Raw genomic sequence first — 25,200 nt, forward strand, 5'->3', positions numbered from 1 at the left:
CAAGGGTATCTGCAGTCTAGAGTATCCAATGCTGTCACTTTGGTGCCTTCCAAACAGGTCCCACCTTGAGTTTCCATTGAACCCCCATCATTGTGTACAACCAATGACATGTTGGGGTCGTCACCTCAACATAGTCTATCCTATCCTGATCTGATCAAAGGATGTGAGGGTATAGAAGAAATCAGTGGTAAGAAAAAAGAATCATGAGGACCTATAATCAAGTTTTCCCTTCCTTTTTTTCCATCTTTCTTTCACTATCTGCACCCTGCCAAGTCCTCCAAGATACAAGGATGAGTAAGGAAGACAAAGTACCACTCAATTTTATGCAAGCAAATCTAGATCATGAACCCCCTGCTCCCATTCTCTATCTGCCCAACTTCTCATCTTTTAAAGTTCAAACCCCACCTCCTCTGGGAAGTTTCATGACTACAACCTACAAATTCTCAAACCATCCTTTTGGTTACTTTTCTTAATAATACCACCTATGACACAGTATAATCCTTAGCCAGAGCTACCATGTCTGGTTGTAGAGGTTGTGTTCTGCACAAGCAGACCTGGCCGAGAAAGTAAGTTGGAGCTGAAATCCAGCCTGCACACTGCTTGTCAAGCTCTGTGCCCTTGCTCTGGCATCTGTACCAGATAGACATCCTTTTCTCATTCTCGCAAAATCATTTTTGTAAGAACAAAAGCTTAGAAAAAAAAAATGAGATCTGTGTATCTCTGGAACGTAGAGATGATCTCTGTTGCTACTTCTCAGACCATCCATGCTGCCCTTGCCCCTGAAACCCCCAAGACCTGTCTCCCAAGTTTTCCCTCACTGCATTCATTAATACTACTCCAGAAGACCCTAAATCCATCCCCAAACTAGACAGTTGTAAGAAACCAATGAAAGCAGTTGTGATGGTTAATTTTATGTGTCAGCCTGAGGGACCACAGGATGCCCAGGTGAAACACTTCTTTCGAGTGTGTCTGTGAGGGTGTTTCTAGGTGAGATTAGTGTTTGAATCAGTAGACGGAGTTAAGTGGGTTGCCCTCCCGGCTGTGGGTGGGCCTCATCCAGTGCCACCAGGGCCTGAATAGAACAAGAGGAGGAAGGTGGAATTCACCTCCTTTTCTGCCTTACTGATGAGATGGAACATTTCATCCTCTGCCCTCCGACTGGGATTCATGCCATTGGCTCCCCTGGTTCTCAGGCCTTCGAGTGAGGACCGAAGGACACCACTGGCTTTCCTGGGTCTCCAGCTTACAGATGACAGACTGTGGGACCTCTCAGCCTCCATTACCATGTGAGCCAATTCCTATAAAAAAATCAATCTATCTTTCTGTCTATCTTCCTCTCTGTTTGTATATAAATATAATCTATTGGTTCCATTCCTCCTCTGGACAATCCTAATACAACCAGACACCAGCCTGTGCAAACATCAAGTAGTTTCAGATTCACATCCTTGTGAATATCACTTGCTAAGCAGGTAGACATCTGATGCCTCAGAAGGTCTCCTTGGGAACTTTCATTTTGAAATAATTATGGATTCACAGGAGGATGCTCAGGTATGTACACGGAAGTCCAGAACAACCTTCTCCCAACTGCCTCCCCCAACCCCATGTTGACATCCCCTACAATCACAGTATGATAACAAAACCAAGAAATTGATGTTGGCACAGTTCACTGAGCTTATTCAGGTTTTACCGGTTATATATGAACTCACTTGTGTGTGTGTGCGCACACGTACAGATCTGTGCAGTTTTGTCACATGGATAGCCCTGTGTAATCACCCCCCCCACAATCAGTAAACCATCACCACAGAGATTTCCCTCTGCTGACCACTCCCTCCCTCACCATCCTAATCCCTGGCAACCGCTAATGTGTACTTCAGCTCAACGATTTTCTCATTTCAAGAATATTACATAAATGGAATTGTACAATATGTAGCCTTTTTAAAATAGGGTCTATTTTTAGAACAGTTGTAGATTTACAAAAAATTGCCAAGATAGTACAGAGAGTTCCCGCAAACCCTGTAATAAGGCCAGTTTCCCTTATTAGTAACATTATTACTTATAGTGTGGCATCTGTCACAATTAATAAAACAAATTATTACATTATTATTAACTATACATTATTCAAGTGTCTTTAGTTTTTAGCTAATGCCCATTTTTACGTTCTAGAATCCTCTCCAGGAGACCACATTACATTTAGTCATGTCTCCTTAGGCTCCTCTTAGCTGTGACAGGTTCTCAGACTGTCCTTACTTTTTAATAACCTTGACCATTTTGAGGAGTATTGGCCACGTGTGTCCTTAAGTTGGGTTTATCTGGTGTTTTTCTCATTAGATTGGGGTCATATGTTTTTGAGAGGATGACCACGGAGGTAAAGTATACATACTGTCAAGACATCACTGCTGATTTTAACCTTGACCACCTGGCTGGCAAGTTGCTTCCACCCCTCATCCTTTTTCATAATTTGTTCCTTGGAAGGAACTTACTACATGGAACCCACACTTAAGAAATGAAGTTATCCTTCTCTCCTTTGGGGCTGTGTATCTACATAAATTACTTGAAATTCTTATGCACAGAGTGGTTTTTTTATACTTTTGATTTTGAAATAATTTTAGGCTTACAGAAAAGTTGCTAAAACAGTACAGGGTTCTATTTAATGCCTCCACCCAGCTTTCCCTTCATGTTAACTTCTTACATAGCCATTGTACAATTACCAAAATTAAGAAATTAACCTTGGAACAATGTTATTAGCTGAAATACAGGCTTCAGCTTCCACCAGTTTTTCCAAAAATGTCTTTTTAAAAAAATCTTTGTAAAAAGTTTAATTGTGGTAAAATGCATGACATAAAATTTAGCATCTTGACCAGTTTCAAGTGCACACACTTCAGTAGTGTTAAGTATATTCACATTGTTGTGCAACTCATCCCCAAAACTTTTTTCATCTTGCAAAATGGAAACGCTGTTATGCATTCACAGCAGGTCCCCATGGCCCCCTCTCCACAGTTCCTGGCATTCTACTTTCTGTTTCTCTGAGTTTGACTACTCTAGATATCTCCTGTAAGTGAAATTATATAGAATTTGTCTTTTATACCCATTTATTCAATGATTGATTTATATTAATATGGACTCATGGATATTGATTTTATATTCTGTGTTATATTCTAATACCAACTGGTTTATTTTGTTGCTTAAATTATTAGAATTATCACCATTGGGAGTTCTTTTAATTGGCTCCTATATTACTTTGACATATCCTCATCATTGTGTGTGCATAACTTTTTTGTTGGGGGAAGGTGGGAGTTGGTGGCACTTTTTCACTTATAAGATGGCATAAGATGTTCCAGGCTCATCTCGTATATTTCCTGTGCCAGTCCTAGAATTAATCGTTTCTCTAAGAATTTAAGTTTCTTTTATTCAAGAATGGTATTAGAAGCCAAGATATGGGCACTAGGTTTTCATATCGCTATTGGTGTGCCATTACTACTTGGCCCTCTCAGCTGGCAAAGCAAGGAAATATATATGTATATACTAACCTGTGTATGTACACTATATATAAATATTTTTATATGCCACCATCTGTATCTCTATTAAGCTAAACATGAGTCTAAACTGTATCTCTAACTGTAATAAATTATCACATGATCATTCTAGCCTTCTTCTCTTGCTTATCTGTACCCTCCCACTCCAACAGAGAAAAACCTGGTTCTCATCATCTGCCATTCATTTCTCAATTGTTTAATTCCAGTATACCACAGTATCAGAGTAGTTGACTTACACCTGTGCTATCGAATTGGCATTTTGTTTCCACTTAGCATAATTTTTTTTGAGATTTATCTAAGTTGCATGTGTTCAGTAGTGGGTTTCACCTCATTGCTAAGTAGTGGTCTACAGAATGGGTATACTGGGGTTTTTTGACTATGCACCCATTGAAGGACATTTGGGTAATTTCTAATGAAGAACATTGGGCTATTACAAATAAAGTTGCTATGAACATGGATATACAAGTAACTGTGTGAAAATAAATTTTAATTTATCTGGAAAAATTGTCCCAAACTCTGGTTGATGGGCTATATATGGTCAGTCCATTTTTAGTTTTGAATGGAAATGATAAATGATTTTTTGGGAGGATATATCATTTTACATTCTCACCAACGATGTAAGAATAATCCAGTTTCTCTGCATCCTTGCTAACATGTGATGTTTGTTTGTTCCATTTTATTTTTTTTTTAAGATTTTATTTATTTATTCATGAGAGACACACGCACACACACAGAGGCAGAGAGGCAGGCAGAGGGAGAAGCAGGCTCCATGCAGGGAACCCGATGTGGGATTCGATCCCGGAACCCCAGGACCGTGCCCTGGTCCAAAGGCAGGCACTAAACCACTGAGCTACCCAGGGATCCCTGACTACCTTCCATTTTAGCCATTCTGATAGGTACAATGATAATCATTGTGGTTTAAATTTGCATTTCTATATTGGCTAATAATGCTGAACATCTTTTCATGTGTTTGCCATCTGTATATCCTCTTCAGTGAAATGTCTATGCATGAATTTTGCCCCTTTTCTAATTAGATTTGTTTTAATGCTGAATTTTGAGAATGTTTTATATATCTTAAACATAAGACTTTATTGGGTATGTGACTGGCAAATATTTTTTTTCCTAGGCTGTAATTTCTTTTCACTTACATTTAAAGTCTTAAAACATGAGTGTTATTCACATTTTAGCATGAGGAGACAGGCTCAACAAGATAAAGGACTTGTTTTTTAAATACACAGTTATTAAAGGCATAGCTTGGATTAGAACTTGTACATGTTAGCTCTTAGCCAAGTACTTTTCTATAATGGACCATAATCTTGGTGATGTCACACTTGGTAATGTGTTTCTCTTTCTTGATGCCAAAGACTGTTTCAATTAATAATAGACTGCTATTTTGGAAGAAACCTTAGAAAGATTATAGCTCAAGTCCCATTTACAAATGGTAAAACAGAGCACAGGGAGCTGAAATGAATCAGCCATATTCACATGTTTACTAATTAATGATGGAACCCAGCCTGGAGTCCCAGTCTGATCTTTTTCTGGTCCTACCATGCACGCCCTTGGTGTTCCTCAAGTCTCACCATGGTTAGCATGCCCATGTCCTAGAGCTGATGGGGAGGGAAGAATAATGACTTCAGAGCTCAGAAAGGAACTCTTCACCTGGAAGGGGTGAGGGAGAGTGACAAAGTGCCACAGACAAAGCCAGTTGAAGTGGGCACATGGAGAGCCACTGGTGAGGATAAATGGGGGCTGCTGGTGCCTGTGAATATTATCACTGTACCTCCAAACCAATATTTATTTCCCTGCAATATCTGTGACAATCTGAATAGAAGCTGTTTGTGCCTAATAGTTTACTGTTATCTTGACTCAAAACACTAAAATGTATTGCTCTTAAGTAAGTGAATTTTCCTCGATACAGCAACATATGTACACACCTTCTGTTGCTTTTTCCATCACCACCTTCTACCCTATCACACCCATCCAGGCACAAACATCTTCATGGAGGCTGGCATGGAGTGGTGGTGACCCACACAGCTAGGGGAAGAGACTCTGCTTCTTTTTCTGCCCAAGTGAGAGCCTTTGGCTTAGGAGAATGTCAGTTATACACTGTTGTGTTCATGGTGACCAAGGAAATGTACATGTTCAGAAATACCCATGAGGCTCCCAAAGGCTCTCTAAACTCTTTAGGTCTCTGGGGACATTTCATTTTATTTTTTAAAACTATTTATTGTAAAATAAAACACTAATACAGAAACCACACCAAATATGGTTTCTTGAATCATTGTAAGGTAAACACTCTATAAGCACCACCCAGGTCAAAAAATAGAAACTATTAAGCTACCCTAGAAGTGCTCCATGATCCACATCCCAACTCAGCCCATCCCTCCTCCAAAAGTCTCCTGACTTTTATAGAAATCACTTCAATGCACTTCTTTATGGTTTCATCAGCCAAGTGTACCTTCCTAGACATGAAGAGTTAGTCTTCCCCAATTTTTCAACTCACTACGTCGTTTAGATCTCTTTGAATCTACATGTTTCCCATTCATCCATACTCTTCTTTCCATGGTCCTGTTGAAGAACCTTGGCTACTGACCTGCAGAGATGTCACAATATGGATGCTGCATACTCCTGGTATAGTTCAACATGTTCCTCTGTCCTCATAATTCCCTGAAAATTGGCAATAGATCCAGAGCTATATCCAGAAATAGCTGGACTCAGGTCTAATCCCTTAGAAAAGATTGTAGGTGGAATTGTATCCATTCAAGAGGCATACAATGTCTGTTTGTCTCTCTGCAATGTTAACGGCTATTGATGCTCAATGCCTAGAGCTATTAATTTATTAGGAATTGAAAAGTGGTGACATTTTAATAACATCATTACTTTCCACTGATGAGTTGGCATGGTTTTATAAAGAGGTGCTTTCCCTTATCTCCTCTTTAGTCACCTGGTGGTACAGTTTATATAAGAAAAGTAAAAGAAGTATTTAATTCTTCCTTTTATTTTCTGGATAATAGCTTCCTTCCTATCATCCTCCAAAAGTGACCAACTGGTCTTGTTAAATATTATTTTGAACTCAGGGATTTAAACATATTTGAAGGGTTTCACTCCATTGCAATGATTTTCATTATTAAAGCTCAAATTGGCCCATCTGTGGCCAGTTGGAGTCTCTTCAAGTTGGCTCCTAAATCCTTTTTGTCTAACCCCAGCAGTTTCATATAACCTAGTAGGCTTTGATAGCTTCTTGGCATTCTGATGTGATGAGATGTTCTAAGCTCATCTTGTGATTTTTTCTGTCCAGACCTTAAGCCATTTCTCTAAGAGCTCTTGTTTTGCATTGCTTCATTTTTAAGTGAGAAATGGTATTTCAAGGCCAAATTCTAAGCACTAGGGATAGATAGATAAATAATCTAAAATAGATTTGAAGTGAAAATATCAGTATGAACTTGGGGTGTGTGTGTGTGTGTGTGTGTGTTCATGCTGATACTTCTAAATCAAATTCCTGAATCTGAATCAGAAGAGTTTTTACTAAAACTTACATCTACGTTCTTCTTTCATATCAAGAATCTTAAGGACAGGAATGCCTGGGTGGCTCAGCGGTTGAGCACCTGCCTTTGGCCCAGGCCCTGATCCCAGGGTCCTGGGATTGAGTCCCACATCAGACTTCCTGCATGGAGTCTGCTTCTCCCTCTGCCTATGTCTCTGCCTCTCTCTGTGTTTCTCATGAATAAATAAATAAAATCTTTTTTAAAAAAAGAATCTTAAGGATGTAAACGTAAACAAAATCTATGAACCATAATTATTCATCTTTTTCTACTTGACATCATGTATACCACAGTCTCAGTAGAACAACGTAATGCCATCATCAATACGATTTTCTAAAAAGTGGGAAAAAATGGCCTGAGCTTTTCTCTTCTTCCCATCTTTATTGCTCTTCTCTGTCCACAGTTTCAGAACATAACACATATACTTGTTCTCTTTTGACACACATTTAATCTTAGTTCTAAAAGTAGCTATCTAATACTTCATCACTGGAATTCAGTCAGTTTTGGTGTCTGAAGCTCAAAATCAAGCAAATTCCTAAGAAAAGATTCTTGGGAGTATAATTTCCTGAGTCCTTGCAGGTCAATGGGTTGGTGGTGCCCTTTACACTTGAAAGTCTATTTGTTGTGTATAAAATTCATGTCTCGCACCTTCTTTCCCTGAGTCTTTCAAAGACGCTCTTCTGTCTCCTCGGACATGAAATGCTACTTTTGAAAATTATGATCTAATGTTCTTTCCTTGTAAGTCCCTTGCTTTTGCTTTTTCTTTATATCCAATCATTTTACTAGAATATGTTTAGGTGTTGGTCACTATTCTCTTAAATATGTGACTTAAAATGTTTTTTTTTAAGGAAAGCTTTTCTGAACCCTATCTTTTAGGATTCTTTACTCTGCTTCTTGGCTTTGGTTTTCTTCTTCGATGACTCCTGTTACCTTCCAGGATCTTTTGTGTAGCTCCAATTTTAGTCACGCTATCACACATCCTTTTTTCTCTCTTTGCTTTACTCCTTTTTTCTTTTAAATGTTTTTCTCCACTTAACCTTCGATTTCTCTTCAGGTATTTTTGTTTGTGTTCATTCGCACCGGTATTCCTTCTGCTTTCATTTTCATTTGTGACATGTTTTTATTGATTTCAAATCTGTCCCTGAGTCCTGTCTCTTCATTTCTCAGGGTTTCTAATTCATGCTATTCTTTTTTTGTATCTTGTAATGTTTTCTTCCTCTCTTTTAGCTCATTTTGAAACAGCAGCCTGGAGTTTTATTTTGTGGGCATGTTTTACTGGCATATTTTCATTCTTATCTCTTAATTCTCTTTTTTACTGTAACAGATTTTAAAAGATTTAAAAGTTGATATGTTTCTAATTTTTATTTGAAATTAGTTTCCCTGAACTTCTAGAAAGACATGAGGGTGAGGACAGATTTTCTAATTCCACATCACTCCATCTTGTGTTTTGTTGTTGTATTAAACATGTTAGTGGGCAGCCCTGGTGGTGCAGTGGTTTAGTGCTGCCTACAGCCCAGGGTGTGATCCTGGAGACCTGGGATTGAGTCCCATGTAGGGCTCCTTGCATGGAGCCTGCTTCTCCCTCTGCCTGTGTCTCTGCCTCTCTCTCTCTCTCTCTCTCTGTGTGTGTCTCTCATGAATACATAAATAAAATCTTTTTAAAAAATAAATAAATAAACATGTTAGTATGTGTTCTAAGATTTCCTGCCCATTTCCCTTACCCACTCTTTGAATCTTCTCTCTCCATCCTATTATCCCTATTCTCTCTAGTACTAGTCATTTTATTTTTAATTTTTACTGTTTTAGTTTTTTAAAGATGAAAAACCATTTTTAAGTAATATCTACACCTAATGTGGGGCTGAGCTTACAACCCCAAGATCAACAGTTGCATGCTCCACTGACTGAGCCAGCCAGGTGCCCCTCTAATTGTCATTTTAATGATACAAGGGTTTGGCATGATTATATTCTCAAGTATAGTCTCAGTGGCCACGTGCTAACTACTGGCTAGAACTTACCGGGCCGAGAAGTCATCTCTGCTCACAAGTTAAGGTTGTCTCCACCTTCATCTGTGGATCTGACATGCAAAATGAAAGAAAATGACCAGGCCAGGACTCCAGTATTGGAAGAGTTAAAAGGAGAAAAAGAATGTATCTAAGTGAAAATAGGTCCCAAGCCCGACCTTAGAGTGTGGATGTAGACTGCTGGAAAGGGCAAAGAAGAGGCAACCTCTGGTGTGTGTCATAAATAGGGGGAAGAAAATACAAGCAAACATGCTGTAAGTTATGCATGTGCTATGATCATGGAACAGAGAGATCAAACTGGCTGGTGTGGGAAGGTGTCACCAAAGAGGAAGAAAGGATCAGTGGGGAATAGAAGTGAATAAATAGGAAAGCATCATTATGTTAAAAAGAAAGAAAATTGGGGCTGAAATTGCTGAGCATTTATGATACATTTTAAAAACAATAAACCAGGACTCAAAATTCCAGAGAGATTGGTTTATGGTTTATGGTCCAAGTCTTATATTTTCATTATGTGTTCCCTTTAATACTTAGTACTGTGCCCATAGAATACTCTCAAATTTGCTGATTCAACACAATAATAAATTACCATAGGCCCACTCCATAAAAAAGTCTGTGGGAGCCAATATAAATACAGTGGCCATAGCACAGGTGCTGGCCCTCAGGGAAAGTGTAGCCAATGATGGCTAACGTAATTGAGATAAAACATTCACAAACCAGTGTAGCTATGAATTACCATCAGCAGGGCTTAATTAAAAAAATATATTCCTTTTTAATATTTTTAAGAGATGTTCTTTTTAAGAACCACTTACCTATGTGAAGCAAGCAAAGAACAAATGACTCTAAACTCACAGAGAGGTAAATGTCAGTACTTAATAAATACCATTTTTCTCCATCTTCCTCTCCTTCCTTCCTTTTTTTTTTTTTTTTTTTTTGCCACTAGCGCGATACTCTTTCTCCCTAGACCAGGAGTTGGCAACCATGGCGGTGGGCCAAATCCAGTCTGCTGCCTATTTTGTGTGGCCTACAAGCTAAGAGTGGCTTTTATATTTTCAAATGGGTTGGAAAAAAAAATCAAAAGAAGAATGATATTCCATGTCCCATGAAAATTACATGAAATTCAAATTTTAGTATCCATCTATAAAGTTTTATTTAAACCCAGCCCCTCTCATTCATTAACATATTGTCTGTGGCTGCATTCCCACTGCCACAGAGTTGAGTACTTACAACAGAGAACATACAGCCCGCAAAGCCTGCAATGGTTATTGCCTGACCCTCAAAGAAAGAGTGTGCTGGCCCCTGGCAGAGACTAACTTAATTGTTGGTCACCAGGAAGTTAAAACACAGATTGTGTACACATGATTCAGCTCATTAGGAAAGTTGCCTGGTAGCATTTTACTCAGCTCCTGAGAGGGAACAATAATCCCCATCTCATTTTTATAACTTCCTACCCTATTCACATTCATGCCATGCTTCAGGGGCCCTCAGTCACTGGGGCTTCTAGCTCCTTGATTAGGCTGTATTTACAGGTTTCCCACTATCTAAAAGCAAGGTGTTCCTGTGAAATTGTTCGTAAGTTGAAACAGCTGAAAGTGAAGAAGCTGTTAACCATTAATTTATACGGAGAAGGGATCCCTGGGTGGCGCAGCAGTTTGGCGCCTGCCTTTGGCCCAGGGCGCGATCCTGGAGACCCGGGATCGAATCCCACATCGGGCTCCTGGTGCGTGGAGCCTGCTTCTCCCTCTGCCTGTGTCTCTGCCTCTCTCTCTTTCTCTCTGTGTGACTATCATAAATAAATAAAAATTAAAAAAAAAAAAATTTATACGGAGAAATGTTTGAGTGTTCCCAGACCCCAAAAATAACCTCTCTGAGACTTTTCTGATAACTTAGGACACATCTTGTTAATGGCTGCACAGAAATCAATCAAGACAAAGCATCCGGACACAGTTTAAAGCCTTGGCAGTTGATGCCAAGATTGCTGAGTGTGCTTGCTGGGGCCGCCTGCACGCCTCGGGGTGTGTGCTGCCTCTGCAACCATAACCGATGGCTGTAAAACAATGAATATTAGTTTTGCATTTCACTTCTCTTTTCACAAAAGCGAAAATCCTCTTTGGATTTCTTTCGGCTAGCAAAAACAGGTGCTAACATAGGGCTTTCATAGAAGCCAAGTGATATAACACAAACTTTTGAAAAGCAGGGGACAACTGTCTTTGGACTGTTCTTCCTGACCCCTGGATGTTTCCATTCTGTCTAGTTTTCCAGTCCAGGTAAAGCCCCCTGGCCTCTGGAATCCCATCCTTTGTTCTACCAGATGAAAGCAGTTGCTCCTCTGCCCACCTGGAGCAGGTAGGCACTAACGCCAGGGGATCTAGTCCTGATTAATAATTAACTGTCTCTTACTGTTTCCACTCTTGCGGGTGTCTACTCATGCCCAAGGTAAGCACATACATAGAAGCACAGCCTCTGTTAAGGGTTTTGTTCTATCCATCCTCTCCAATGCCAGTCCCAGCCCCTTTGGATGATCACTGTGTCTTTGTTGATTGACCCATTAAGCGGTTGAGCCATTGAGGTGTCAGCCTGGGGTAACCAGCATCAGAATAGCCTTTGTGTGAAGGCTGTGCCTTGGGCAGTGTTTGTTTGCTTTGTGCTCTTTCTTCTTCGAGTACCTCCTGGTTCACTGGATTTGAGGAGCATCTGAGAAGGAGAGAAGATGGTGCAAGTGAACCAAAGAACTTGCCTCCATCTGCCTTCAATTCTCAGACTGGGGAAACATTCCCAGAAGGCCTGGTGCATGAGAACCTGACGTGGTGACAGAACGTTCTGTCTCCCTCTTATTACATGAGCAGCACACAGAGTTTCTGCAGGCTCATAAATCCTGAGGGCCTTTTCCAGCCACAGCACTTGGGCTGCTGGCCCCCATTCCAGGAAACAAACACTTTGAAACCCCCATTGAATGGGAACATTGTGTTTCTGCACATCCAGCCCACAGTGGGCTGATCTCTCCCGGCGCAGGTAGGCTGGGCTGTCCAGTTCAGTCAGATATGCTTTATGCTTCGTAAGCTTTGACCTGCTGGAAATTTGCAGGAAAATTCAGTTGCCCAACACTGTTCGGTGGTATGTTTTGAGAACTGAAAGAGGGATTATGAATTTGTTAAATTAAATTTTCTGGGAGGAAATCCAGAAAAGTGTTCTCCAGGGGCTAACACAGCATGGTGACTCAAGAGGGGAAGTGGGAAAGACCCAGTGCCCAGAGAGGGCCTAGGAATCTGCGGCAGGCCCCAGGTGAGCACCTCCTCAGCTGCCCTGCTTTGGGGGCTCCCCCCTAGCTGCAGAGGGGAAGAACGTCTGGTGCCTAGCCTGGAGGAGAAAGGAGGAGAGAAGTGAAAACTCCCTGGGGTTCTAGCATGCATGCACAGGCACCACCAGCCATCAGCACCAGCCTTGCCCAGCAGCCCTTCACACACCACCTGCCTCCCATGCCAGGCAGCTCTTTGCTCTTGCTTCTGCCTTCTCTTCTTTTCCCATGAAGATTTGTGGTGTTCCTGGCCACATCTGGAGTATTTAGTCTTTGGCAACACATTAAAAAAGACATGTTGTAGCAGAAAGAGTATTGCACACTGGTTTGAAGGCAGAGTGCTGGATATGAGAACTTGGGCAAGTGATATATTCAGTTCCCTCTTCTGTAAAGTGAGAGACTGTAGTATTGACCTCCCAGTGTTACCATGAGAGTAAAATAAGACAATAGCTGTGAAAGTCCTTTATTAACCACAACACAAGTGGAAAACATTATTAGTATGCCTGGCAATATTATGTAAGTTGCTACTGGTAAACTTGCTACTACTATGATGACTTGTCCTGTTAATACACCAGTGATTTTCGTCGAAGGACTGGATGAGGAGGGTGAAGAATCTGGAAACCACATCATACCTGAGAGGTATGGTTGAATAAACCAGCTGGAGTTGGCCCAAGGAGGAATCTCAGTGGGAAAATAGCTGTCTTCAAGGATTTGAAGCTGTGCCACGTGGAAAAGGAAGTAGCTTTGTTCTGAGTCCCTCCAGTGCAAACCCAAGACCACAGAGAATTACAAGGAGAAATATTTTATTAAAGGACAAGAAAAATTTGCTCTTAATATAATCATTGAACAATGCAAAATACCAACTTGGGACACAGTGGACACATTGCCTTTGGAAATGTTGAGGTGGGAAGAAGCCAGCATCTCTACAGAAAGACTTTGTCATTGGTCCATTAATTTACTTATGCAGTAATCTTGTGGATAGCCCACTGAAGGGCAGGCACTACTTTAGGTGCTACAAGCAGCACAGTGAACAGGACCACCTCTTGCTCTCTTAGATAACAAATTAGATTAGATTAGATTAGATTAGATTAGATTAGAGCAATGGGTAGAGGTTGGTTGGATGCTACTTCATGGCTGTCATTTCTTATCACTTCTATCATTCTGAGGCTTCCAGAGTACTATGATTTCACAAGTATGCGATTAACAGGAGAGACAGGGGACAATCAACCTGGATTTGCCCTGTATGTAGACTCTCCCTTCAGCCTTACAGAGAATTCCCTGGCAGTAGAGAAAGGGTCATGGAAGCAGCCTCTAATTCTTTGCTAATCCTTTTCCCTAACTGAGTGGCTCTCAGGATGAGAATGGTCTGTGCTTTCCCAGTGGGTCTCAGGGATTGGCTCTCCAAGGAGCTGGACTTACAAGCCCCCCAAACCCCTCAGAAGCTTCTGCAAGGTGAGCAGCAAGGGTGCACTCAGGCAAGGGTGCACTCAGGCAAAGGTGACAGCAAACAGGATGATGTAACCCTTACCTAAAATACATCTCCTCTTGCCCTGGAGGTAGCCTGCAATTCCCCCAGGCAGCCTCTCTTAAAATGCAAATATTCTTGACAGGAATACACTGTACCACCTGCATTCAAGCAGCCAGCAGTTCCTAAATTTCACCCTCCAAAAATCTCACCTGGCTATCTCCTTCTCTCTCCAGATCACCTCTGCCTCTCCACATCTTGCCTAAACAGCTCCAACAGCCTTCTGCCCTCCCCATTAAACCTCATACCCCTCCCATTCTTGAAACCTTCATGATAGTGTCCTTCTCCACAGCCTGCCACTCACTGAATAACCTTCAGTGGTTCCCTGTGGCTGAGACCATGGTCTTTAAAGGGGGGTACACATGCCCCAGGACTCTGGGAAGAAAATACTCTAACTTCCATGGATATATTTCTCTAAAAAGTAGGAGAAAATAATTTTTAGATAGAAGCAACATATAGATCAACAGAGGGTCCTTATCCAGGCCTTTTGTCTGAGTGCCATGGGTTACTGAGGGCTCCTGAGCTATTTACAAGGTAAGGAGGTGGCTCACAGGAATTGGCAATGGCACCCTCTATCTATTTGCATTAATATACTGAGAAATCCAAGACCTCAGAATAAGAAAGACTTGGATTCAGTCTCATTCTGCCATTTCCTAACAGTGACACCTTGAGAAGGCAACTTACATTATCTTTCAAACCACAGCTTCCTCTTCTGTAAGACGAACATAATACCCTTAATTCAAACTTTTGCAGTAAAAATTAAATGAGATAATGAATGATTTTTAAATAATTGCTAAGACATAATTAGTATTCCATAAGTATTAGCTATTTTATCAATACTATAATCCAAAATTAAAATTGCCTAATTTACATTTTTGTCCAGAGTTGTCTTTGACTAAAATTTACAAAGTGCTAATATTTGTGTTTGTTTTTTAAAGATCTTACTTATATATTTGACCAAGAAAAAGAGAGCAGAAGTAGGGGGAACAGCAGTAGGAGAGGGAGAAGGAGATTCTCCACTGAGCAGGGAGCCCAATGTGGGGCTCAATCCCAGGACCCCAGGATCATGATCTGAGCTGAAGGCAGACACTTAACTAAGCCACCCAGGTGCCCCAAAGTGCTAGTATTTGAATGACTAGGGGAGTCAAAGATCATCCTAAATTGGACAATGCAGAAATCCACATGTGAGGCAGGATTTGTGGAGGGGATGATATATACTATGAGATATATGTTCCTTCCTTCCTTCCCCTTTTGTCCTTCTTTCTTCTTCATTTCAGTCAGGATTAGAAGAAGGAAGAGAACTTGTCCAGCTGGGGAGAGAAGCAGAATCGAGCATTCTTGGACCATTTCCTCAAATACATGGAGCTCAGTTCCTAAATGAAACCCTGAACCATAAGGGCTACAGATGGGTGGAACCATGGTTTGAGATATCCAGGGGGTGTGGAGTTTGCTATTTCACAGAAGAGTTAAATATAATAGTAATTGAGGGAAACAGTTGGATCAAAAGGAATTATTTGCTAGGCAGTTGCAAAACCAGAAAATGCTTAAAATGCAAACCACAAAATGAAGAAACCTCAAAGGTTAATGAAAACCTGCAATAATAGACAAAGGATATGAAGAATTGCAACAGAGCCCTCCTTCCAACTCTATTAAGCAGTCATACCAACATCCTTCCAAGTAGGGAATGCTATCCAGCTCCATTTATTCTGCTTTGGAACTGCTGAAATAGGACAAGATGTTAAGATAAAATGCCTTAGTGTCTTCTCTCTTCGCAAGACCAAGAATAAAGGCACTAGTCTCTCCAAACATTGCTGAGACAGCACAGGCTTATGTCTGGTAGGTGTCCCACAAGGATTTGTTGAACAAATTAGAGTTCTTGGGCCTAGCCAGTTAAAAGTCAAGCATTTACTAAGAACCAGAGAAAAAAGGAGTAGAGAAACTGTGTGGTAGGTCTAAGGTAGAGCCAAAAATATTGGTCCAAGGAAGGTACTTGGACAGAGTCAATCAATCAAAAGTCAGAGAAGTAACAATAAATTATTTAATGTAGTGACAGGGAGACTGGAAAAATCAAACTGTATATAAGGTTCTAGATTGAGAGGAGAGAATGCAGTGCTGCAAAGGGCATAAGTTCATGATTCAGGAATTCCGGAGTGTGCCCATGTCTAAAAAATAGGAGGACCTGCAGTCCTGAGAAGAGGCCTGGGGCTAGTAGACGTGGTCCCAATACACATAAAAGAGTGAGTTGCCTTTGGATAGTTAGGATTTATGCTTCATGGCTCCTGGCCCTACTTCCATCACAATGCATTCTTAAAACAGTGACACGTTCCCTGCACTGCAGTCTGGCAGTCAATGTCTGAAAATCAAGAACTGTGACTTCCTGCCAATGCCTCATCCAGTGCCCTATGAGAAGTCACTAACTACATATATTACAGAACTAGGAGGAAAGAACTAGTTTGCATGACACAAAACAGCCAGGGCATGGGAGGGCGTGAAAGCCAATAGACAACTATCAAGAGGCCTGGTATAAGGCCTAACTCCATAACCAATTCATTTGTGGCTTTGGACAAACCTTCTAGACTCTGTTTTAGTTCACTTACAAGGAAGACAGGGATAAAATGTCATATAACTTACTCCTAGGGATATTATAGAACCCAAATAAGATCCTGCAGGTACAAGTTCTTTGTAGACTTTAAAGGACTATTCAGACATCCTTACTTGTTTCGTTTGGGCAGCAGGACATCTAGGTTTTCAGCCAACACCATCCTAAAACTGTGTGATTTCTTTCTAAGGGAGAACGGAATTTTTTGTTGGTTTTTGTCTGTTTTATTTTTCTCCCCAAAGTCTTTAACCTTCTCTTGGCAGTCTGATAGTTGAACTGATCTAGGCTTGATACACTCATCCTTTTCTTTACCTAGCACCAGACTTCAGATGCTTTGATGTCAGACACTCTGGTTAGCATCTCCAGCACATGCCGCATTTCCCTGCATGTCTCACAAGCTGTCAGGACAACAGGAAATTTTACAGTTGGCATCAGAGTATAACTCAGCCACCCTGGACTCTGTTCTCTCCAAGAGATAAGCTTAGTTGACCGTGAAGACCAATGGAGGGTAATTCTGCGGAAAATCGCAGGGAATTGGCCCATTTGGGGGCCTTGTTGTGGTGATCTTGTGCACATTGGGCGAATTGATTTTCAATGAAAACATCACCTCTGTCTGTTCCTTTTTTGCTGACAGCACACAGAAGGAATGCTGAGCCAGGAGAAATAGTTGCAAAGTTTGGCCAGTGGTCTTCCCAACAGCTACCCATCCTCTCTTGCCCCCAAGTATCTCCCAGGAGAAACAGCCTCTGGTGGGGAAAGCTCAACCCCTTTCCAATTCTGTAATTGTATTCACCCTTGTATGCCTTTTCCCTCCTCTACCTCTTTAACCATTGGTCCTCAAAATTTGTTTCCCCAAAAGATCCTATTATGAATGAAGCCTTACAGTAATGTATAATGCAATGAGCCCAAACAGTGAATCAAGAGGCTTGATTCAGTCCTGAGTATTCTCAGGACTGTGCATTTGAGTGGCATCACTGGCTTCTTTGAGTGCCAGCTGCTTCCAGTGTCAACAAAGTGAAGGATAATAATACCATAGTTTACCTACCTGCCTTATATACTTGTAAGGGTCAAATAAAATTAAAAATAGAAAAGCACTTTGACAAAATAATGGAGTAATTTAGATGGATTTTCATTATTATGGTTAGTAGTAATAATAACATTTGTATTGGCAGTAGCAGTAGTAGTGACCTGAGTAGTAGTGGTCTTTATAGACTCCTAGAGTCTTGGTGTCAGAAGGACCTAGTTCTCACCAAATATAATATCAAATTACCTATTAACTTCATTATCATAGTTACTATTTTATATGCTTCTTCCATTCTGTTTTCTCTAGGGCATTCACTGAAGCAAAACTAACGTCTTCCTACACTCTTCCAGGTCTCCCCCATTCAAACCTGCTCTTAGGGATGATCTGATCTAAGTCAATAAAACTTCACGGTAAAAGTTGTAGAATAAGGATCCTAAACCTAGAGAAGAAAAAAAATGAAAAGGAAAGAAAGAGGCCAAGACAGAGGAAGAGAAGGAGACAGTTCCTTAGACTTAAAAGCTCATGGGGGAAGAAAAGAAGAAAGACTATGTTTAATGTCTCATTAGGACTTGCCTCCTCCATTTCCTTAGGCCAGGGACAGTTTGGCCAGTGGTCATTTTCATGGCTGGCTTAGATTTCCTCACCACGGGAAAAGATCGCTCTTATAAAAGTCCCAACAGGGTTGGGATATAGGCAATTCTGCAATTCAGGGTAAAATCTCTGTGTTATTTTACACAATTAATTACTTCCTCCACATTTGCTTTAGGATGCTATTTTCAGATCCAAGTGAGCCACAGGAAGCACTAAGTCTCCCTGGGCTAAGTGGATAGACTGTGTCCTGGTGATCAAAATTCATTTCCAAGTTATTTCTTGAAATGATATTTTGACACCTGGGTCATATGTTAGCTTTATGGAGTTCCTCTGTGACATGCAACAACAATGCAGATAGGCAATAGGACATTATTCACAGGGAGGTAACTTGGAAGTTCATTGCTGCTTATCAAGCTGCATTAAGTAAAGGGAAATGTTTAAGAAGTGAGATTTACTCAAATGAAAAATGCCAGCGGGTTAGCTCACTTCCCAGTTGGGAAGATCTTCCATGGCAGACTCTACTGTCTACAGCACAGCCTTGGTAAAACTCAACTGAAATTCAGAAAATTCCATATCTTGGGGCTAAAGGGGCCCTAAGGGATCATCTTTTTCAGACATCTGCCAGAAAAAAAAATCCAAAAACATTATATCCCAAATTTCCTGATGAGAAGACTAAGGCACAGAAATTTCAGTTAGTCATGCAGCTGATAGATTTGAGCTTGTTGGGCTCCATCCTAAGAAAAGAGCTGCCTCTGACTTTTATCCATAATCATCCAGGATTATTGTTATAGGGAACGATGAATAATTCTTTACCCTGGGCTTAAGAAAGTTCTAGAAGTAGTCACCTTTGGTTTTCCTAACATGATTGTCAGTGTTTTCTCTGCACACAATGGAAGCTGTCAGCAAGATATGATTACCTTCTCAATTCTCCTGGACCTCCAATACTTGAAATACCTTTGCCTCAGATCAACATCTCTTTCTGTATTGAGTGAGAAGACTTAAAATGCAAATATTTTTGTGGCAGCATGCTACCCTAAGAGAACAGGTATCATATTTTAGGAACACCCAGGACCAACTGGCTGTGTCACCTACTAGCTGTGTTCCCTCAGGGATTACTTATATATTATGATTTAGTCTGCTTCTTTGTTAAACCATAGTAAAATATTATCATGTGAAGCTTGTATCTGATTAGATGAGGTCATAAGATCCTGGCAAACAGAATAGATCCAAGGATTCCACTTTGCCAAGATAGAGAAATAGGGCAGTTCTTGGCTCCCTCCCACAGTGAATCAACTCTTGAAGAGCTGTAGATGTGAAAAGCGAATGAATTCCAGGAACTAATAACAATCACAAGTGAGGAAGCCTCGTGAGACTGATACATTGGGAGTGACTCAGCTATAGAGGGCAGTGAGGGGTAAAATTGGAGGGAAAGGTTATATTCTGCTCTTGCTCTCTCAGCATTAGCATAACTTTGGACAATCATTGCCCACACCTTTGTGCCACAAATCTGCAGCAAAAACCGACAACCAGGGCAGGTCAAAAGCCTTGCTGGTTAAGTAACTGAAAAGCAGGTACAAAGGGCTGGTTGTCCTTGGGCACTTATTTCCACCTCCACCCTCCCTCTTACCTGTAGGCTATCAGCTGGTGTATGAATTTTCTAGTGTTGCCTTAACAAACTATCAAAACCTTAGCAGTCAGTTCTGTGTATGAGAGCCTGGGTCTGTTTGGATTATTTGGGTCCTCAGTATAGTTTCACTAGACTGAAATTAAAGTGTTGGCAAGGTTGTGTTTCCTTCTGAGGCTCTGGCCAAATTCAGATCCCTGTGATTTGGGGACTGAGGTCATCCAGGGGCTAGTCTTTGATCCTGAAGACTGCCTACATTTTTTCTTATGCTTTCCATGTGGCCCCTCTCATCCTTCGAATTTCCCCAACTTCTTTTTTCTGCCATCTCTCTATCACTTCAGCCAGAGAAAGTTCTCTGCTTTTAAGGGCTCATGAGATTAGACTGTGTTCACCTGGATAATCCAGGATAATCTCCCTATCTGAAGGTCTGTAACCTTAATTGCATCTGTAAAGTCCCTTTTGCCACGTATCATGACACACTCACGTGTTCTAGGGATTAGACATGGACCTCTGTGGGGAGATTATTCTGCCTACCACAGCTGCCATGCATATCGGCATATTTTTATCAACAAGAAGAGCTATTCCATCACCTACTCAGAGCTAATCCCTTCACCTGTGTGTGCTCTGAATTCTTCTCTTGACTTCATTCATCAGTTATTTCCTTTTTTGCATGTATTTTTAAACTGTTTCCCCATTGCTCATTTCCTACACCTATAAGTATTTTCTAGTTACCCTTCCTATCTTTTAAAACCCTCTCTCAATGCTTTATCTTTTTGTTTTTTTTTTCCCCCATTCTCCTCCAAATAATATTCTGTACTTGTCTCGTATCATTCCTTTATCTGCTCGCTTCTCAATTGTCATAACAAGGCTTTGGGGGCCCCTGGGTAGCTCAGCGGTTGAGCATCTGCCTTCAGCTCAGGTCACGATGCCCGGGGTCCTAGGATCAAATCCTGAATTGGGCTTCCTGCAGGGAGTCTGCTTCTTCCTCTGCCTATGTCTCTGCCTCTCTGTCTCTCATGAATAAAAAAATATATATTTAAAAAAACAAACAAGCAAGGCTTTTGGCCCACAACAACCCAAGGAAACCAAGGACTTCCTAACTTCCTAACTCAAATGAATGCAAACCCATGATTTTCTTATGTAATCTCTGTTTTTACATTTATATTTACATATTATCCATGATGTCCTTCCTTCTTCCTCAAATGCTCTCATCCTCTGATTTCCATGTCCTCCTCATTTCCACCTTTCTCCCATCTCCCTGGCCATACCTGGGCTTCTCTCGCCCACCCAATTTTTTAAATGCTGGAGTTGAATTCAATATGCTTTTATCAAACCACTCACTACGTATTTCCACTCGAATTCATCACTTTTCCCCCAAATCTCCTCTTCCCCTTAGTTACCTGTCAATTTTTGTAAAAAAGAGAAGTATAATCCTTGATTCCTCTTTCTTTAACTCTCAACATGAAATCAGGGGCCAAGTCCTATCCAGTAGATTCTACTTCTTTAGTGCCTGTCACATCTTTGCATCCTTCATCATCATTGCTATGCATCTATACTGGCTATGTTTTACTGAGTCCCTTTGTACATGAGACATTGTGTTAAAAACTTTTTGAAAATTATTTCAGCTTATCTTCATAATAATCTTGGTAGGTAGATAACATTATTTCCTTTTCAGAGCTGAGGATACCTAAGGCATGACTAGGCTAAATGACTTGTCATGGGTCATATAGTTTCTAAGTAGCATCCCAGGTCCATCAAGTTCCTAAATCAATGCTCTTTCAAATGCGTTGTTGCAATTTTACTATTTGGGCTCTTAGCATCCTTCATATGGACTCTTGGAAAGTTTTTCTAACCAGTCTCCCTACCATCTTCCTTGTCCTCTGTTAATTCCTCCTTCACACCCGCAATCAGAGAACATATATAAAATGAAAATTCAATCATGTTACTTCCTAGCTTAAGACCTGTCTTTGGATCGCCTCTGCCATACTAGGATAATTCTCACCTCTTTAAATAGTCTCCTGTGTGATCTGCTTTTTTTTCCAACTTATTTTCTTGTCTTATCCTATCTAGTCCACACAACAAGCTTCTAGCTACCCTCAAACTTGCTTTCTTCTTTCATACTATACCCCCCACGTGGGGTCCCCTTTTCTACCTTGTGTTCTAGAGAATCACCCACCACCATTCAATATGGGTCAGCTCAACATTCCCATTGGAAGTTTCAACCTCCTAATAGAAACTTTTCTATGCTTTCCAAAACAATACAATTATATGCTCTTTTGTATGTGTGCATCCACCACACCCAGTACATATTTTTTGGTGGAACAAAACTTTGCTGCACTTATTTATTTACATGTCCCCCCATTCTACTGGAACTATAAGTTCCATAGATCAATGAACACATACTGCTTGTATTTACATTCTTAATACAGTGCCTCTCATATGTGAGGATTCAATGATAAATGCTTGAATTCATGAAAGATATCAAATGCAAGGCCAGACTAAACAGTCTGGATTTTATTCCCTAGACAAAAAAAGAAAAAGAAAAAAAAGATTGAGCTTTTGGGGGCATTTGCTTGTTTCTGAGCATGAGAATGCCATGCCCACAGCAGATTTAACTGGCAGCAATGTGCAAGATGAGCTGCAATGGGAAGAGCTAGGCATTGGGTAATCTTTACTGGCTCATTTCTATAGGCCAGGTAAGAGATGAAGATGAGGTGGAGGCACTGGTGATGACCTCTAAGTCAACTGTGTTCAACAAAAGAAGAAAATGAAAGTATCATGATGATTGTGAAATAGTACACTCTCTTGATGTGACACATCCACAGGCAGAAAACATGGAAAAAACAAGTGTCAAGAGTGATTTCACAATGTCTTTGCATTTTGGAAATGGTGGGTGGATGGGGGGAGAGTTTATCATGTCTTTTATAAAAGTCATAAATATTCCTGGCACCAACTAAAACTAAAGGCAGCAGCTGAGTGTTTATTTAGCTTTTATGGTCCATTTATTGTCTCATATTCCCCTAGTCAAAGATAATTATTTCTTAATTAATCATATGTAAACAGTCTATATCCTTTGCAGAACTGGCTACTTAAAAGAACATTTATCATAGCAATTGGTCCCAAAAACCCTACTGCAAACCAACCACTTTCAGCTGGTTTTGCTCTAGTTGACTCCTGATTTTTTTTTTTGTATTTCTAATGGTTTTGGGGGGGAGGGAAGAAGTTGGAAGAGGCTGAAGAATGTATAACATGTAGAATCATCCATTTTTCTTGTTATTTCCTTTTAGGAAAAATAAATGCTTGAGAATAGTAAGAAAGAAAAAAACTTTATGAGTTGGAATATTGGCAATTTATCTTAGGGTTGGTCAAATAAGTAATTTTATTTCATCTACATGAAAGGACCCATCAAGAATTTGCCCAACAGAGCACAGAGGATTTTTAGGGCAGTAAAAATTGATACATGGATACACAGATACATGTATAATGATGGATACATGTCATTATACATTTGTCCCAATCTGTAGAATGTACAACACCAAAAGTGCACTCTAATATAAACTATGGACTCTGGATGTCATCATAAGGTAAGTTTATTAGTTCTAACAAATGTACCACTTTGGTGTGGGTGGGCATGTTGATCATGTGGTAGGCTATCCATGTGTAGAAGTATACAGGAAATCTCTGTACGAACTACCTCTTTATTTTGCTGTGAATCTAATATCTCTCTAAAAAAATAGTCTTGAAAAATGTTTGCCTGAGGGGTCACCTGGGTGGCTCAGTTGGTTAAGCATCTGCCTTTGGCTCAGAGCATGATCCCAGGGTTCTGGGATCAAACCCCACATCAGGCTCCTTGCTCAGCGAGGAGTCTGCTTCTCCCCCTGCTCATGCTTGCTTGCTCTCTCTCTCTCTCTCTCTGAAACAAAGAAATAAAATTTTAAAAAATAATTAAAAGAAAAATGTTTTTCTGAGGAGAATAATCACTACTCTTTTCAACCTCATGGGGTGGTATTTACAGATGACTCAAAACTGCAGAAGTGGGCCAGTGCCCATCTTGGTATGCATTGTGTCATCCTGGAAAGAATGTACTGAGTGTTTCATCTTCCTGGATTCCCAAGTGAAGATGCAATAATAGTATTTTGGCATCAAATCAAGGAACATCTAATCATTTTGTCTAGGGTTTCTTCAGTCTATTTAGAAAGTGCTGATCAGGGCAGCCTGGGTGGCTCAGCAGCTTAGCGCCACCTTCAGCCCAGGGTGGGATCCTGGAGGCCCAGGATTGAGTCCCATGTGGGGCTCCCTGCACAGAGCCTGCTTCTCCTTCTGCCTGTGTCTCTGCCTCTGTTTCTCTGTGTCTCTCATGAATAAATAAAATCTTAAAAAAAAAAAAGTGCTGATCAGCTTTCTCTACCTCCTGTGGACAATAGCTGATTGACATACAATATAAAAGATTTAAGTTAATCTAAAGTCAGGATATAGAGAGCCTAATCACCTGGGAGCAGTTGTTTCCTGAAGAAATCAAAAGTACTTTATCTTAGAGAACATAAGTGGACCCCAGACCAACAGGACAAACGTTAAGTCTAAAGGACAGTGGCTTCACCCTTCATATAGATTCTTCTCTCTGAGAGTAAGGATGCTACCTTCTAGATTTTCATATGCCCTCTAGCAATTAGAACAGTTTTTGGCTTTAATTAACAATAACCATGATGGTAAATATTTTTTACAAGACTTGCTAGGTGCTGGGTACTATTCTAAATACTTTGCATATATTAACTAATTTAATCTTATCAATAGTCCTAACAAATAGGCTTCTATTATTGTTCCCATTTTATAGATAAGGACACGGAGGCATTAAGAAAGTGAAAGGCTTAACCCAAGTTTACACAGTGAGTATGCGCAAGTACTTCATATATGTGAAACAACTGAGATTGAACTGAATTGTGAATTAATCTATGGAATGACCCAGATTTTCTCAGAATATGTGTTACTACTTGCACTGCCTTGGATCCAAGATAAACCCTCCCACCCAATACATCACTGAGATAAAAATTAAAAACTCATTCACTAGGCAGGCCTTCTTTGCTGCCAGCTGCACATACTAGCTATGGGAGTTAAGTGGCATTGACCATACCATTAGCACAGGTTTCATTGCGAACCCCATTGTTCCTAGTGGGAACCTTCTGAATGCCTTCTTCAAATAAGAATTGAGGGAAAACTTGTATTCCCTTTCCTCTTCTTGGCTCCCTTCTTTGTATTTTCCCTGTCTATATCTAACCTGTAGATTATTCTAAGGAAAGGAAATATGTTTCATGTTTATTTTCCTAATAACGTTGTACAAGTAGACTCACAATAAAACATGTTAAATAAATATTTAACAATTGCAAAGTCTAAGGACTTCTTTCAGAGCTAAATTCTAACTTAATTGTAAAAAAAAAAAAAAACTTTATAAACT

At 40.4% G+C, this 25,200-nt stretch overlaps 1 long non-coding RNA gene across 1 annotated transcript in view; it reads left to right on the plus strand.

Annotated features, from left to right (window-relative positions):
- Positions 1-11,202: 11,202 nt before the first annotated feature.
- The window catches only part of LOC144315700 (uncharacterized), a 51,051-nt gene continuing 37,053 nt past the window's right edge, over positions 11,203-25,200 (plus strand). Inside the window, exon 1 of the long non-coding RNA XR_013381501.1 lies at positions 11,203-11,439. This is a non-coding gene — a long non-coding RNA (uncharacterized LOC144315700). The remainder of the gene's footprint in view (positions 11,440-25,200) is intronic.

The sequence above is a fragment of the Canis aureus genome, chromosome 6, assembly GCF_053574225.1.
Source record: "Canis aureus isolate CA01 chromosome 6, VMU_Caureus_v.1.0, whole genome shotgun sequence".
In the NCBI taxonomy this organism is placed as follows: Eukaryota; Metazoa; Chordata; class Mammalia; order Carnivora; family Canidae; genus Canis; species Canis aureus.